This window comes from Rhinolophus sinicus, linkage group LG01 (assembly GCF_036562045.2).
Source record: "Rhinolophus sinicus isolate RSC01 linkage group LG01, ASM3656204v1, whole genome shotgun sequence".
NCBI lineage: Eukaryota > Metazoa > Chordata > Mammalia > Chiroptera > Rhinolophidae > Rhinolophus > Rhinolophus sinicus.
The window spans coordinates 162,042,680-162,058,013 of NC_133751.1; the positions used below are offsets into that span (position 1 = coordinate 162,042,680).

The 15,334-nt window shown below is 37.5% G+C and overlaps 1 protein-coding gene and 1 pseudogene across 3 annotated transcripts in view; one reads left to right on the forward strand and one right to left on the reverse strand.

The window, feature by feature from the left end:
• The window catches only part of PDE11A (phosphodiesterase 11A), a 324,817-nt gene that overhangs the window by 296,702 nt on the left and 12,781 nt on the right, over positions 1–15,334 (reverse strand). The gene's annotated exons all lie outside the window — the stretch shown is intronic.
• On the forward strand, positions 732–1,617 carry LOC109451250 (cytosolic 5'-nucleotidase 3A; annotated as a pseudogene).

Here is a 15,334-nt window from a genome sequence, read left to right on the forward strand (position 1 = left end):
ACTTACTATAAGCTATGGAAATCAAAGCAGTGTGATACTGGTGCAGGCATAGACTAATAGACAAAGGAAGAATAGAGAGCCTAGTAAGCAAGCCCTGCTTATATGGAAAATGGATTTATGACAAAAGCAGACATTACAGATCATGAGGAAAGATGAACTACTCAATTAATGACACTAGATCAATTGTTTATTCAAATAGAAAAAAAATGAAGTTGTATTCTTAGCCCACACTCTTCTACAAAAATGAATTGAAATTAGATTAGATACTTGATAGGAAACACCAAATTATAAAATATTATAATATATAGTTATATAGAATATTTTTCTTTATAACCTCTTGTTTATTAAGCAAGCAAATAATGCAAAGTTAAATGAGAAGATCGATAAATTAAACTGTATTAAAATTAAGAACTTGAGCTCAGCAATAAGAATGAAAATCAAGCAACAGAGAAGATATTTGCAATATATGTAACCAGTAAGGGGGTTAGGGTTCAGAAGATGTATAAAGAACTCTTACAAATCAACAAGAGAAGCCATGCTCAGTAGGAAAAATGGGCAATTGACATGAACGAGCATTTCATAGAAAAGGAAACACAAATAACAGAAACATATGAAAAGATGATCAAGGGGATATTCGCAGGGCTCATCATGGAGTATGTGCATGCAGTGCTTGCTGCCCACTATACCTGGCCTCTTCTTTTCCTGGTTGGGTGGCAAATGAGGTGGCTATGGAGAGAGTAGACTCAGTAGGATGTGCCAGAGTTTGTGCCCTGGTGGCTGTGGTGGTGCTGGCCTAATACGAATTCTCTTAGAAGAGAAAGACACACAGAATATCAAGATCTTTGAGATGAATCTCAGATAGCTAAGAAATGATTTATCAAGAGTCTGTTGTCTTTGTGAAAAATGATGCCAAAATTCCAGAAACATTCAGTTCGCATCAAGAACTCTACAAAGGCAGATTAAATTATCTGTGGTCTTGTCAAAGGAGAAGCTGCCATACTTCAGATAACAGACTTTGATATGTCATTAAGTAGATACCAAGGGAAAAAGTGCCCAACATGTCATAATATCATTGAAAACTGAAAACTGGTTACAAATAAATGTCGAAAAAGATATTCAACTAGAGAAAAATGTTATGCTGTTGAAGTTGATCTTATTCCAGAGAAGAGAAGTACCCTTATATAGTAGAATAGTACACTAAGTTACATAATTTACTTGGTGCACAAGGCTTATCAAAAGCTAAATCTAAAAAAATTATGGAAGAATCTGATGTCATATTCAAGGAAGGATATGAGAATGTATCTAGTTTTATCATCTAAATGTCAAAGTAGTGTTCAACTTCATGGATTTTGATGAAAAGGGGGCTTTCAAAGGACATAAAGAGGAATTAATACACATATTTAACAAAAATAGAATATTTCAATCTGCTAAAATACAACAGCAGCATAATTCTGTTGGCAGATCAAGGAGGTGATCTTGAACATATTCAGAAAATGGGGTATCTCAATGATAGAATGAGTAAACTTTTAGAAAGTAACTGGACTCTTATGTTACTGTTTTAGTACAAGTTAGTACTCATTGGAGGCAGTCAATACTATTCTACAGAAGATTTTATAAACTAGTATTTTTCATGAACATCTCTCTCCCACAGGAGAAACTGATACAAGAACTACTCACCTGTTCATATTGTTGAAATATAAATAAATGTATTTATAATATATTCTTGCTCTTAAAGTTTTTCCTTTATTTTACTTCTGTATTTTCAGATATCTTGACTCCGTCAACTTGACTCCTTTATCTCTACCCTCCCAACATACTCTCCACCATATTTTCTAAAAAGGTTAAAAAAAACCACTTAAAGCCGAAATTAGAAAATAACGCCCTACTTTTCCAAAGTTGATTTTGAAGTTTAGTATTATCATGCATTTTTTGAGGAGTTTTTTTAATACTGGGAAAGTTTACATAATTTTGAAAAGAAGTTCCTGAAGTGGTTCAACATTGTGCATGATTTTATGTGTTGTTTTTAAAAATTGGGTAAATTATGCTAATTATGTCACCATCTCCTGGTGAGTGGAGTGATTAACTGACCTCTTTTATGACCAGGAAAACACAAATTAAAATGACAATGAGATACAATTTTCAACACACCAGACTGGCAAAAACTAAAAAGTCTGACAATATCAAATGTTAGCAGGAATGTGAATAACAGAAACCAACACATATTGCTGGAAGGAGTGTAATTGGTGCAGCGATCCTTTGAAAAACAGTTTGTCATTAATAGTAAATTTGACATATGCATAACCTATGACCTAATAATTCTACTCCTAACATATACTCATATACTCCAAAGAATTGCTGTTGTAACAATTTACCACAAATGTAGTGCCTTAAAACAACATGAATTTATTCTATTCAATTCAGGTCAAAAGTCCTAAAATCAAGGTCAGCAGGGCTGTGTTCCCTCTGGAGGCTCTAGGGGAGAATTAATTCCCTTGCTTTTTCTATAATAGCTTCTGTAGGCCCTCTGCATTCCTTGGTTCATGGCCAGCCCTCCATCTTCAAACACACTTCAAAGCAGCACAGCATCTTTCAATCTCTCTCTAACTCTGACCCTCCTACCTCCCCATTATAAGGAGCCTTGTGACTATATTGGGCCCATACAGATAATCCAGAATAATCTCATAGTAAAATCCTTAGCTTAATCTCATCTTCAAAATCCCGTTTGTTACATAGGTAACACATTCATAGGTTCTGTGAATTAGGATGCAGACATCTTTAGAAAGCCCTTATTCAGTATATCACCCAAGTAAACAGGAGACATGCACAAAATGTTTATAACAGCATTATTTATAATAGCAAAAGAAAAATAAAACTAGAAATAACTCAAAAGTCTAACAATGGTAAAACTGTGATATATTTATCCAAAGGGATTATTTTGATATATTTATTAGGGATTATTATGCAGCAATGGATATTGTGACTCTGCATTTTAACATGAATTAGTCTGAAAAACACAGTGTTGGGAAGAAAAGGCAAGAAACAAAAGAATGTACCTAGAATCATTCAATTTATGACGAGTTCAAAAGCAAAGAATATGAAATTGCATATTGTATAGAAAAACATACATAGGTGGCAACACCATAAAACAAAACAAACAAAAAAACACAAGGGAATAATCACATAAGACTCAATGGTATAACAGGGGTGGGATTCAGCAAGGAATATAATCATGAAGGGACAGCAGAAGATGTCAGTGGTAATGGCAGTGTTTTATGTTTTAACTTGGTGTACGTACAAGGATGTCCAGTTTATAACTGTTCTTTATGCTGTACATATGTATTTTCTTCTCTCCTTGGGATAGATGATACATTTCACAATTTTCAAAAAAGGCACTGGACAATCCAATGAAAACTAAAGGGTCAAAGATCTTGTCATTGCCAATGTGTTCAGTACACATTTTGTTTTTAATTTGTAGAGTTCTAAGGGTTATTCTTCAGCAACATACATGAGTAATTAACAACCCAACTCTCACTGTGTTAATGGGAACACTGTGGCTAAACCACTAAACTAAAACTTGACTCCATGGAGTCATTGGTACTAAAACTGAATGTTTATTCAGAGAACTATACATCTCAATTTGTTCATGTATTTCGCTCTTTTACTGTGTTGATATTACCATGCATTACAGGTAATCTACTAAAAGAAATTCCCTTCCTTCTCTGCAGTCCTTTCCACATTGTTTTGTCCAAATAACTTTTATGACTTTGATAATACTGACATGTAATTTCGAGTTAATAATCAAATCAACAAATATAGTTTGATTGTAATGAGCAGTCAGACTTTAAAAAAACAAAACAAAACAAACAAAAAAAACCCCAATGTTATTTCTCCAAAGAAGTATTAACCACTAACTGGATAAAACCTACAATGAGCTATTTTCAAACCAAAGAATGTTTTTTTCAAAAATGACAAAACCCAATATTTATTTTCAGTCCACATCGCAATAGTTCTCCAGTTTTCCCATAATACTTTGTATGACAGATAATATTATCAAGATACCAAAGCATTTAATTCCCCTTTTGAACTGCTATCTGTCCAGTTTCGCACCTGCCCTGTATCCTTCTCTCTAAAAAAAAGATAGGATTTCAAGCATTATCCCCCTAGATGTTACAATACAAATAGCTAAACCTGCCTGTGAATTAAAGGACTCCCTTAAGCATAAGTTTCTCATAAGACCCATATTTATTATCTGACAAAAACTTTAGATGGTCACAGAAAAATAATTTACCCATGCAAGAAGTTTTTGCTTTCTTTTCAAAAAATTTGAAAGAAATGGTATAAATATTACTACCTGATTTTCTTTTTCTATAGGGGTCTAAGTGATGAGCATGCTTTCTTGTATGAGCAAAGGGGACAATTAGTAAACGTGGTAATTTTCTTATGTAGGCTCAGCTGACTTCACATACTGCAAAATACGCAGTAATTCTAAAGATACATATAATTAGAATCACACTAGTTATATATTTTAGCTATTTTATATTATAAAAGATTTAACAGAACTTTCACTATATATATATAGAATTTTAAAGGTAGGTGGCTAACCAAAATTAAGAAACTTGTATGCATATTGAAAGATATTAAAGTGTAGGTCATCGGTTTATATATTTTCCATTCTCTCCACAATAGGCCTCAGTATGTGATTTTGTTAAGTAACATTCAGAATGGTAAAATAGATTTTGAAATCCTGAAAGTATATCAGATATTCTGCAGTGAAGTCTCTTAAATTATTACTATGTTCCACAGAAGTTTTTAAATATAACTGTTAGGGGCAAGAGGGCTGTAACCAAGACATCTCTTCTTGCTGCAGAACTGCTCTGCACTGACCTTGTACTAAATCATTATAGCAGGAAACTAGAGAAAAAAAAAAATCAACAATTCACCAACATTGAACCCCAGAGTTTCCAAGCAGTCCTATCACTCGTCTCCCCCTTGGCTATCTCAGTACTTTAAGCAGGAATGACGTACCTTTTTGGATCCTGCTTTTGTATTATTGAGGATGTATCTTGTGGGCTTAATTACAAATCAACTTTAAAAGCAGGGGCTAACAAAGGATTTAGGCTTCCTCTATTTTGTGGTTCAGGATACTAAGGAAATATATTCAAAACGCCAACGACAGAAGACTCTAATGTCTGTTCTTGTCAACTGGGAAGAGCACCTTGGGAACTATGGCAGGAATTTTACACATACAGAAACAGAGGCGATGAGCAGTTAAGCAATACACCCAAGGTGCGGCCTGCTTGATTCTCCAAATCCACACAATTCATTCACATTTTATATACCACATGGTCTGAGCTTTAATTATAAAAACTTGAACCCACTTTGGTCCAGATCCGTAGCAACTAGCAAATACTTACACTTGGAATAAAAATATTCCCTATCATTTTTTGTCTTGTTCTCCTAAATTTAGCATTCAAAAGGAAGGCCAGATCAGAAAGCTGAGAAGAGAATGTAAAACGCAGTCAATCAGAGGGGCAAGCAAGAGAGGAACAATCTAGATGTGCTGTTTCAAAGAAGACTGGGAAGTAGAGTGTTTGGTGGGAGACAGAAAATGGTAGGAGACAATTCCTGAAACAATTTCCTGAGATTAGGAGCTACCAGCCCCCTTGGATGTGGGTGGTGAGGTATCCATTTAAGATGCTGGAGAGAAAACTTTCATAGTTTTTTTTCTTTTCTTTTATAATATAAAGATGAATTCTAGCTTTTAGACATAGATTCTAACCAATATTGCCAATAAGACAATTTCTAGTTGTGGTTCATGCAATGTGGCCTTATGCTGTTACAACCACACTTGGCTGCTATCAAGTACTCATTGTACATTTGTAAAATGGAATTTAAGGAGTGGTATGCTTTTTGATAAGAACCAAGGACATTTTCCTCACAGACAGTATCTGTCATGAGCAGATGATTCACACTGATGCCTTATAAATAGCATGAATTCCTCAGGCAATTTCTCTACTGGGCCCACCCTAACACTAAATTCAAGATATTAGCTAAATCCTGCAGTACTCGATATAGGAGCGAGAGAGAGAAAGAGAGAGAGAGAGAGAGAGAGAGAGAGAGAGAGAGACCCAAAAAGAATAGGTCAAGATTCTACTGACACTAAAACTTGCTTCAAAAAGAACAGCAACACAATCTGGCTTTGTAGCATCAGACAGTTCATGACTTGGGCTTTCGATCTTGATTTTCTAAGCCAATAGACAAGCATAAAGAGACAATGTCAAACCAATTACTCCAGCATTGCATGTGGTTAAGTTAGCCTTTAAGAGTGATACTAAATGAGGCTTGTAATCAGTTTAAATTGTTAAGGATTAAGGTAATTTTGGAACTGATTGATTCTCCAGATAATAAAAAAGATGGCTATCATTTAACAAGAGCCTACCACGGACCCGGTATCTGTGGTAGGTGTTTTACATACATACGATATCCACAACAGCTATGCCAAGTCACTATGATTGGCGCCATTACATCCAGGAGGAAACTGAGGCTTAGAGAAAGTAAGCAACCTACAGAAAGTCAGTAACTTACTAATTAACTGAGCTAGAGCGCTAACGCAGAGAGACCTGAGTCTAAAGCTTGGGCTCTTATAACCATATTATGCTACTTTGAAGAGTTGGCCATTTTTGTTTGGGGTCACTGCCCATGTTGTTAAATGCAGCTCCAAAACCATAAATAGGTCTGTCTGTGGTAATAAACAGTAGTGTATGTTCAATGAAATGTACTCGAACATTGTAACAAGTTAACACTGTTTGTCATTCTTCTTGTTGGCCAGTTCAACACCATGCTCACTTTTTTCTAGTCTATGGTCAAATATATTAGCAAAAGTTGACTTCTGCAGAAGAAATCAAGTATGTCCCCCACACACACACCCTAAAACCTTGCAGCTCTTGCTTCATGAAGAGTAGGCACCTCTGAATTGCAAATATTTTCCCCAAGTGCAGCTCATTTCATAGAAATGGTGAAATTACCAAAGAAAGTGAAGCTAGAGTCCTGATTTTACTTTATTTTTCAAAATTAGAAAGTTGATATGTAAGTACACTGTATGGTTTTCTGATATACTCGTATTCCCTTGAATTAAACCTCTCATGATCATGGTCAAATAGGAAGTTATTGGGGAAGTGCAACAAACACGGGATATGATGCTAAAAGTCCTGAATTCCCTGTCCCAGATCTGCTACTGTTTAGCTCCAAAATTCTGGGCCATTAACTTCTGTAAGCCTCAGTTTATTCACCTTCTAAATGGGGAACTGATCCTACTTTTCACAGCAGTAAGGATGAACTGAGATCGTATAGGCTGAAGCATTTTATGTATTGTGCTGGGCAAATATACTACCACATTCAGAATACAATACAGGAATCAGACTAGAAGCATTAGGAATACTCCATTTCCCATATCCTGTCCGCACAAGGCTTGACTTTCTTCCTGTCTTGAGTTCTGTGAGATTTCCCTAGATGTTATTTCTGGGGTGTTATTCCTCACCCCATGTACTATTTTTGTTTACTTCAGTGGGTGTCTGAAGTAATCAAACCAATCCATGACTAAAGCAACAAATGCCACCAAAGGACTTCCCCTCTAGCCAAACAGCAAAGAGCTGTTGGACCAATAAATCACTATTACAGCTACCACTTCGATGCCCTACTTACAGTTTATAGTTTCCAAAAAGTTTCACAGTAAAGAGAAATGTGCAATTTATTCTAGGATAATTTGCTTGCTTATATACTCCAGAGCTCCAGGTCCTTTCTCAGACACAACTGTATACCTCCTACTTTACAATGGATATGTGCAATTATAAAATCTGCAGAGAATAACTCTAGCTCTGCCTTGAAAATGATCAATATCTCTAAAATATCATGGGAAATCTGTTAACAATTTCCTCCAGTTAATTCATAATGATGTAAACAAGTTTTCTCAGCAAGTTTTAGTACTGACCAGTTGTTTTCATTTTTAAAGGAACTATCCATGTTGCACACTCACAACCCAGCTTCCAGAAATATCAACTGTGTAGTCCAGGTTGAAGTTGTCTTATAACCTTGGGGAAGGGCATTGTGAAAAGATGTAGCTCATGACTCAGTGTTTATACACCACGACAGAGGCATTATGCTGTGGAATTTAAGAACACAAATTGTGGCTCCAAATAATGTGGGTTCATACACTGGCACTCCAACTTTTTAGCTGTGTGATCTTGGGGAAGTTGCTTAACCTCTCTGTATCTCAGTGTTGTCACCTGTACAATGGATTGATAATTATACAATTGTGTGAAATAAATGCGTTAATACAGAGGGTGCCAAAAATATGTATACACATTTTCAGAAAGGAAAAAAAAAACTATTAAAATTACACTGATGGTAACCAATTTGAGCACCTCTTGTAATTGCAGAAGTCAAACGTGACTTGCATTCATCTTTTGTTATTGGTATATATTGAGTATTACAATTTTAATACAGTTTTTCCCTTTCTTAAAATGTGCATGCATTTTTATTGGCACCCTCTGTATATATAAAAGTGCTTAAGTTAATGCCTGGCATATAGTAAGCTCCTTATAAATATTAGCTATCACTATTAAGGAGCCACCTTCTTTCACAGATAGGGCTAATATGACCTTGAATATGTAAGCAGAGCATGCATATAAGCTTTAGTATTTCCCATAGTAGTAAAAGCATAGAGTCTAGACAAAGTCAGACAACCTGGGTTTGCAATCTGGCTCTGCTACTCACTAGCTTTGTAAACTTAGGTAAGTTACTAAACCTCTCCAAGTCCAGTTTCTTCCTATGTAAAATGTGGAAAGCAATGGAATCTATCTCATAGAGCTTTGCGAGGATTAAATGGGATAACTAAATCTCAGCACAGTGTCTAGCACATAGCATATATTCGATAAATGTTAGCTATCACTATTAATTTTTCTCTGGTTTGGTTAGTCCAGTTGATATGAGTTTTTGCCTCTGTGTTAATCAAAAAAACAAATTATATTAGCAGTTGATTTAGGAAGGCCTATGAAATGCAAGGATGAAGTTTTACTAGAAGTCTTTTCTTGTGCTATTATAATGTCAGGTTTTGTTCACCTGAGGAGGAATTTTTGGAAGACTTTATTATAAATCTTACAATGTAGAACAATCCTGGAGTAGTTGTCTAAGCAATGTGTAAAAATACATTGAGAAGGTGGTTGACTTCTGTTAACAGAATCATCAATGCTTCCTTCTACTTAAATTTTTGTATTTTTATAATTTAGGAATTGGGATCAGAACTTCAGAATGATAAAATCATAGAGTGAAAAAGTTAGAAGATACCTAGTTGACGAAAGCAGTTGACTGCCCTATTCAAGTGAGTTTGCCTTTGGCAAAGCCAAGCTAGTCTGTTCATCTCTCCTTCCTTTGTAGCTTTCCTTTACTCTTCTCAGATCTTGGCCCTATCCTGGTCCCATGACTGTTCTTAACAAGTGGACAATTTATTTCTGCTAGTGTTAACTGCTAATTAACTTGTTCACTGCAGATGGGCTCTCAGAGATGTTTGGAGGTTTTTCAGTTGGAAAAGGCAGAAATAGCAAGGGAAATTAAGTTATAATAGCAGAACTATAGGTTGTGAAGTTGTTAGTTTGGGACAGACACTATTGCCTGATCTCTTTTGCCCAGGATTCTTATATCTAGGGCCTGTCTTGTTCCTGTGAGCTCATTAGTGTTCTTAGATTGGAAAAATTATGTATAAGAACTTTCTTCAATATTTGAGTTGGAGACAAAAAGACTTAAATGCTATAACACAATAGTTGGCTATATCCTCTATTGCAACTAATGGGAAGACCCAGAAGCAAACCTGAACCCAAATCATTCCTTTCTTAAAGATGTCATCCAATGGCTTATCCCCAGCCTTCCCAAAGATATATAAAGACAACGTGTTGCTATGCAAATAGAGCTTTAGTACAAGTCCCCTAGTCAACACTGCCAGCCAGATGGCAGCCCTGAGTCCCTCCTATAACATTCTGGAGAAGCCACTGGTAACACTATGAGTGGTTCAGACAGGAGGCTCATATCTTGCTACAAAACTACTAATTTTACAACTCAAGGAGAATTGTTTTGTAAGGTTTCTGCTCTTTGATTCCATAAGTAAGATGAAATTTTAGAGCTAGAAGAGGCTGATAAATCATTTTCCTAGCCCTCTCTTGTTACACATGAAGATTCTGAGGTCCACAGAGAGCAGCCTGTCTACCCAAGTTCCCATGGGTGACAAGTGCAGAGCAGCCCACATCTGTCCCCTTCCTGCTCACAGGCCGTCCAAGGTTCTTTGTCTTCAAAGTGAAGGTGACGAGAAGAGCAAATCCCTCAAACAATCTGGCCCCACCTTGCTATCCACTGCTTGAACTTCTTGTTGCCTCATAAACACTCTATGTGGGAAATGGTTACGAGTGGAATTAGACTCCTTAGGATGCAGATTCAATCCCCGAGGTGAAAGATAATGGTGACTTGGACTGGAGTTGTGGCAGCGGAGATGGAGAAAATTGCACAGACTTGTTTTAAAGAGTGAATCAAGACAACTTTCTGATAGATTAAATACACCAGGTGAATAAAAGGAAGGAATCGAAAAATGATGCCTCGGTTTCTGGCTTGGGTAACTGACAACTAAGATAAAATAGAGGCAGGAGAATTTTGCCGGGCAAGGTGGTGAAAGAAAGAGTTCTCTCAATGTTTCAAATGTAACAATCTATTTAAGAGGTAGCATGAGTGAGTGAGTGGAGAAACGGCTCTTTCCCCTTTTCTGGATTCCATGAGGTGAGATTTCCCTTAACCTCTCTTGCTCTTCCCAATGGAAGTAGGGTAAGTGACCTCATCAGGGTGCTAGGGAGACTAACTGAGCATGTGTCGCCCAGCCATTAATCCTCCAGAGTCAGGGTACTCACAGGAAGCATGTCTCTGCTCTGTTCTTCAATGCTGTAAGTGTCTAAGGGATAGGCCACTCATGTGGGGAGGACAGTAGGTATCCAGTGTTGTCTGTATCTGGGAGGGAACGTCTATATAACTCTGGAGGGATAAGCCCATATTCCAGTGTCTGCTTAATAAGTTATAAATGTGATATTTTAATGTCCCGTTTCCTATTTTCTTATTTCTCATCTCAGTCACATCACGGCGAAGAAGAGAGATGGTACTCATTGCTCAAGAGTGGGAGAAACAGGGGTGGAGGAATACAGAGCCTTAACTCTAACACATATGACCCTGTGGCCTCAAGGAGAGGCCTCAGTGCTTGCTTCCTAATCTATAAAGGGGAGAGGATAGCACTCCCTCCACCTTTCTCACCAGATTAGTATGAAGATCACATGAGATAATTCTGTAAAGTGCCAGGCTCAAATTAATACCAAATATAGGAAACATTACTTTTAGTTCCAAATGTACTGACTAAGGAAACTAAAGATGGAATTTCTTCAGAGAACACACAAAAAAAATGGACAAACTAATATTTCTATTATAATAATAATCATTGTAGATATTTTACTACACGTGTCTCCTTAGGCAAATAGTGGTTTGTCAAAGGTGACAGGCATGCAGGAAAAAAAATGTAGTCTAATGCTCATTTATTCAAATTTTCCTATTTCAAGTGTTGAAAAACTGGTCTATTCTTTACTTTGTACACTTATAGAAAATTTGAGAATTAGAAACGAGCTCATAATAAATGGATTCCTCTCTCAAAGAAGAAAAAAATTATCTTTCATAAAGCTGGAATGGTGAAAAAAGAAAAACCACTTCCACACACATGCCACGCGTTACGTTCTGCTAGAAATAATGAAGCAAGATGCAGATGTTAAGATTTGATGTGGTTTTCAGTCAAGAGAAAATGTCGGCTCCAGAAAAGAGAGCCACGCAGCTTATAGTTTGGTTGACTTTCCCTTTGATGAGTTGTCGCAGAAGGGCAGCAACAAGTCCTGTGGCTGAGTTTTACAAATGACGAGGCAGGTTCTGGAGTGTTAATACACTGAGGGAGAAACAATATAATAACAGAGGTGATTAAATTCCACATGCATCCTGGTGGATTCAGGAGGAAGGAAAATATTTCTTTTCTGTGTACCAAAGGGAAAAAAGAACCCTCCAGGGGACATTCACCATCAAGAACTTTAGGTTAACTGAGACAAGACCTCAAACAATCAATCAGCCTGAGAACTGCTGGCATGGAAACTTCTGTGCCACTGTTGCTAAGAATTCCTGGTGGATACTAGGCTAAGAGATATAGCAAAGAAATAATATTTATCATTGTTCTCATTTTAGTAAAAGCCTGGATGCTGGATACCAAGTTTTAAAATATAATTTCCCTGTCACTTGTTCTACTTAGAATGTACTTGAGGGGTAAGGTGTTTTGCATATTGTAAGGCATGGATCCACAGAAAATAAATTACAAACAAGTGCCACATGGGGTAACAGTTTGAAATGTAATTAAAATCTGTGTGGTTTAAAAGAAAAACAAATATTTCATATACCTGATTTTAAAATTAAAAAGAAAGGTACAATCACAGGCCAAATGGAAGCAATAAAGAAACTCAGTTGTTTTCTAAGGCAGGCCTATGAGATTTTAAATTTTGATTTGAAATTAAAAACTAGGAGCAAATATTTATTTTCATGTTATATCCAGTTTATGTTAAGGTCGTTAATGTCAGAGAGGGCAAAAAGAGGACAGGACAAAAAGAGAAGAAACAGTAAGGAAAAAGAGAGACAGGTGAGATGAAGGGTAGGAGGTGGGAGGGAAGATGGGAAAGGGGAGAAGAAGAGAAAGTTGGCAGGAACAAGGGGAAGCAATTACACAAAGGAAGACAGATGTGGAATGTCAGGAAAGAGGAAATGGAAAGCACGAGACAAAGAAATGGAGAGAGGAAAGGAGATACAGGAAGACAAAGGAAAAGAAAGAGGTTGAGGCAAGCCAGCAGTTCAAAGGATCCTGAAATACGTTAGGTAAAGGCGTTTGTTGACACTCGTGTTCCATTGAGGTTTGAAGCATTGACAATTGTGATCACTGGCTTTGGAAACGTCATTTAACTATTTCACACAACAGGTCACAGATGACTTTAGAAAAATTGCAAACTTCTGAAAGGACTGAATATTTTCTAGGGTAATAATAGATAATCCAAATAAATATATCAGGAGTCCAAAAAGGAATCTGACAATTTTGAAGAATGGTTCCTGGAAACAAGTACAGACTAGAGAAACATAAACACTTTTGGTCCTTGGGGGAAATGGAAGTGGTGATGGAGACGCTTCTGCCTTTGCTTTCATCAAAGGCTTGGTGCTGGGCTCTCTACACACATTAATTTGGTTTAAATCACCACCCCCACCCCCAAATCAGAGAGCTCCCAGTCAGACCTTTCATCCTCTCCCTAGCAAATCATTCTGCCTTGTCTAAAAGACATCATTACTGCCACTTAAGCAAACATATGAAAAGGAGAATACATCTTTTTTGAATACACCCAATGATGCCGTTATTAACTACATAATCACTGTTTTCCCGAAGCCCCAGGCCTGTTATATTAATCATAGCTGATACCTTATTTCTCTTGCTTTCATCCTCCCAACACTGCTAATTCCTCTTCTCTACTGGTAGTAGATGAATTGCTTGGTTCCCTGTGCCTTCATTTCTCTTAACATATTCACAGCCTGGACACGATAGCCCTGTACCTGACCACTTGACCTGGGAACCCAACTCAACCCCATGTATAAGAAAATGAAAGGACTGTTGACCTATAAGTGGCCTAGTTCCGCATTATTAGCAAAATTCCTGGTCTTAATCTGACCTTGTAACCTAGCAGTAGTACATAGGCCACTTGCCCTTCTGACCGAATTCTCAATTACATTCCTTTTTCTCACTATTCATATACCAAATACTTATTGAGGACCTAACTATTATGTGCCAGATATTGTGCCACACACAGGGAGTGCTACAAAGCTGAGAAAGTCATAGTGTCTAGCCTCAAGGAGCTCACAGTTTAACGCAAGATGAGGGAGCCAAAATTTAAATTACCAAAAATAGAATAAATAGCAAGAATCATATGAGCAAAGTGCTATGGAAGTAAATAGAGGAATAATAAACTTCCACAGGGAGTCTGTCACTCTATTTACTTATTCTTAAAGTCATAGTATGCTCTAGGTACCACCCTGGGATGGTATTATAGGTGTATAGGGCCCCATGCTGAGAAGCCCCAACACCACTTGAAGTTTAAGACACATTTGTGTTTGTATGTGAAGTCGGATGGAGCATGCCCCAGAGGCTCACACACAGTCCAGCCTCCTGAGGGTTCCCAGCCTCCCGCTTCTTGCCCAAACCCCCATAAGTATAAAAAGTATGTTTTATACTTAGAACCTTGGGTTCTACTCTGGGTTACAACAGGGTCAGGTTGCCAGGGGATGGGAAGAGGGGGTGCCCACGTTCTGTTGTTGCCCTCCATTCCCAGTGAGGTCATGGGCATGAGGAGAGTCAGGGGCCCTGCCGTATCTCAGGGTAGGGCAAGGCACTGGCTGTCCCCACCCCCCAGGATGACAGCACCATGGTGTATATAGGTTCAGTAACTAACTCTGCGGTGGCCTCTAGCCCACCCCTGATCCATGTAAGGGCCATGTTCTGGCACAGAGTTTGCAATGCTTTGGGGTTGCCCATGTGTCATGGCCTGAGGGGATTCACTTTCTTGACCTCTGCCAATACCTCAATTTTGATTTTTCACTGGGTTCCACAAATTATGTGTCTTCATATCTTTCCATATCATTTTGCATTAAATGATTTCCTTATGATTCTGCATTAAATTACACTCCCTTCCTAAGGTTGCCACAAGAAATGATTAATATTGTTATATTGCTACATACATGAATGCTTGATCTTGGTTATTACGAGGCCATCTCTAAAGAATAAAATTGGTGGTTTCTATCATAGAAACCCAAGGTTCTAAGTATAAAATATCCCTACAATGACTGGTTCCTCTTTCCCCAGTTGACCATTTTGCTCTTTAACACAACAGATCATCTCAATTTGGTTAATTCAGATATGGAAAAATGTTTTCCTGCCCTTTCTACTTTAAATTAGTAGACTCTCCCTGAGTTCCAGTTCTTCTGTGGATATTCAGTGGGACTGGACTCACAGCAGGCATGGTAAAGAGGAGGGAGCAAATGAGAAGCTGTTCCTTTTGTTTCTTCATTTAAGAAATGGATGGTGAAGGAAAGAGGGTAGAGATGCCTCAGCTCCCAGCTATGCTAACAGCCTCTTCTCCAGAGATCATGTTCTCCTCTCCTGCTTGCTCAGTCCCTGGAAAACTCACTGCAGCTG